The 2,459-nt window shown below is 46.5% G+C and overlaps 1 protein-coding gene across 1 annotated transcript in view; it reads left to right on the top strand.

Moving 5' to 3' along the window:
- Window positions 1-2,240: 2,240 nt before the first annotated feature.
- TSPAN13 (tetraspanin 13) overlaps window positions 2,241-2,459 on the top strand; it is a 16,582-nt gene continuing 16,363 nt past the window's right edge. The window contains exon 1 of the mRNA XM_039709601.1: window positions 2,241-2,445. The gene's annotated coding sequence lies outside the window, so the exon portion shown is untranslated. The remainder of the gene's footprint in view (window positions 2,446-2,459) is intronic.

The following is a 2,459-nucleotide window of genomic DNA, read 5'->3' as shown; positions in this document are numbered from 1 at the left end:
GAAATGGGAGCACAGACACACTGCTGACCATCAGAAATTACAGCCCACTGCTGTATCACCGAAGTGTTATTTTAAATCCAAACCATATTATCCAAGTTTGTACTATAGCTTGTGAACAAAATTGGAAGGGGGATGGAAGAAGGACCCCTGTTACATTTGTAATAGATCTATTTACTTAATTGGAGCCTCTGAGTGCTTACATCAGCTGAACTATGCCCCAGAGTTTATGGGCAGAGGTGGGTATGAGCCACGTTGCCTCACACATGGTTAGATGCCTACCTGAACATGAAGCAGTGAACATGTAAAAGGTACTTCCCACCCACAACAGGATGTAGGAGCTGGGTCCTTTAATAAGAAACACCAGCATTAATTAAGAAAGTGAAGGTACAGCTTTTAATAATTAATAGTGAAAGAGATCTTCTAAAATGAAGGGCAGTGGATGATCTTATTGAATAATTCAGCACTATAACCAAAGCAACAATGGCACAGTAACTTTAGATGTTGGCATTTGCAACAAAATCCAACAAAAACATTTGATATGCTGATGGCTCCTTGTGTTCAGGAAAGGGCAGACATCCAAAATCCACTTTTCTATCAAGGGGACAATTTCTGAAACCAGTCTTTACTGGTTAGTAAAGCTGATAGTAAAATTGCACTGAAACAAGTGACTTTTATACTGGGTTTATGCTCTGCCAGAGTTGGGCCCAAAGGATCAGAAGCACAGCCCAGTAATGCAGTAGCTCCAGTCAGTAAATCTGCATTCCCAATAGGCCAAATTAGCCACAACATTAAGTCAGTTTAATTATCAGAGAAAAAAATCTCCACAGATTTTTAATGCTTCCTGTCACTTCACAAAGCTTCAGCAGCAGGGATGTCAAGTTTAGAACCAAAGAAACATAAAGCTTCAGCAGCTGTTGAGCATTCAGATTTAATTTGTGGTCACAAATATTGCAGAATTTGAATTCGATGTCCGTCCAGCAGCTGAAAGGTACATATACATGAATAGAAAAGCAACAATTCTTTGTTACTGCATGAGGAGAAAAAAAAAAGTGCATTGTATTTAATTGCAGAAGTCTAGCAAAATACCAAAGAGCACATTAAAAAGACATTTAAAACTAAAAAGAAAAGATCTGAGGGACAGACTAGGAAAGACAAAGTGTGCTGCTGTTCAACGTTTCACTGCTGGCAAGGATTATTTGCCTGCTGGGGCTTCCTTAGCAGATGAAGGCCAGCCAAGTTACAGAAAAAAAACCCCACTTTTGGAATTTCCTCCCTGAACTGTTTTGATAACAAGTTCCTACCAAGAATTGTCATGAATTCATCAGAAAGTAGATGCAGCTTCCTTTTCTTACTGGGAACTGACCATCACAAGTTCTGTGGCACCAAAACCTGATAAAGTAAAACTACTGTGCCATGTATCCTTACAGACATCCCAAGGGAGGAACAAGCATGTCCTTGTCTCTTTGTGAAACCCATAAAAAAGACAAGAAACTATCTTGGACACTAAGCCTGCAACATATGTCCACGCTGGAATAGCTGGCAGATATTAGACCTGTTGTATTTATTATAAAGCATCACTCAGCAGGCTGCAGCCCACGGGGACTGTGAAGACAGCGTTTTGGATGGTTGGAGTGAACCAGGACACCACTCAAGCCAAGTACGAACATTTAATAAAAACTGGCTACTGAATAGCAGGAAATTATCGGTGCAGGTGGAAGGGCTTGTAAAGCAGAATAATTGTAACTGAAAATATTTAACCCTCAAACTAAGCAAATATACAAATATGTAAGGAGGCACAGTAGAAAGATGGCTTAGTAAAAATAAATAAATAGATAAATAAAATATGTTAAAAATAGAAATGACAGCAGCAGGGCTGGGTGTACGGTTGGACTCGATGGTCCTTTCCAGCCCTGACGGTTCCATGAAGCGCTGGTGGAACTGCCAGCACTCCGAGCACTTCCACGTCCGTACAAGTAAATCCCTGCACGTTTTCCTTGGCATTACACAGGCCATGGACTACCGGGGTGCGCCGTCACCGGCGAGCGCCGCCGCTCCTGAGGGGAGCAAACGGCGCGGCGGCGGGCGGGGGCGAGGCCCGGGCTCGTGTCGTCACAGCAGCGGGCACCGGGCCTCGTGTCGTCACAACAACGGGGACAGGGCCTCGTATCGTCACAACAACGGGGACCGGGCCTCGTGTCGTCACAACAACGGGGACAGGGCCTCGTGTCGTCACGGGAACCGGGACAGCGGAACGAGCGCCGCCCGCACAGCGCGAGCCACCGGATAGCGGGTGATAGCGCTGACGTCACACCCCTCATTTGCATACATTTACCTTTGCGCCCCGCGGCGGCCAATCAGCGGGCGCCGCTCACCTGCTGCGGCCGCACCCGCAGGCGGCCGGGGGCGGGGCCGCGGCCTCCTGGCGGAGCGGCTGCCGCGCGGGGCGGCGGCGGAGCAGC

The sequence above is a fragment of the Passer montanus genome, unplaced genomic scaffold, assembly GCF_014805655.1.
Source record: "Passer montanus isolate IOZ18808 unplaced genomic scaffold, ASM1480565v1 scaffold10, whole genome shotgun sequence".
Classification (NCBI taxonomy): domain Eukaryota; kingdom Metazoa; phylum Chordata; class Aves; order Passeriformes; family Passeridae; genus Passer; species Passer montanus.
The sequence above is the reverse complement of the archived record's forward strand: the minus strand, read 5'-3'. Positions and strand labels throughout refer to the sequence as shown.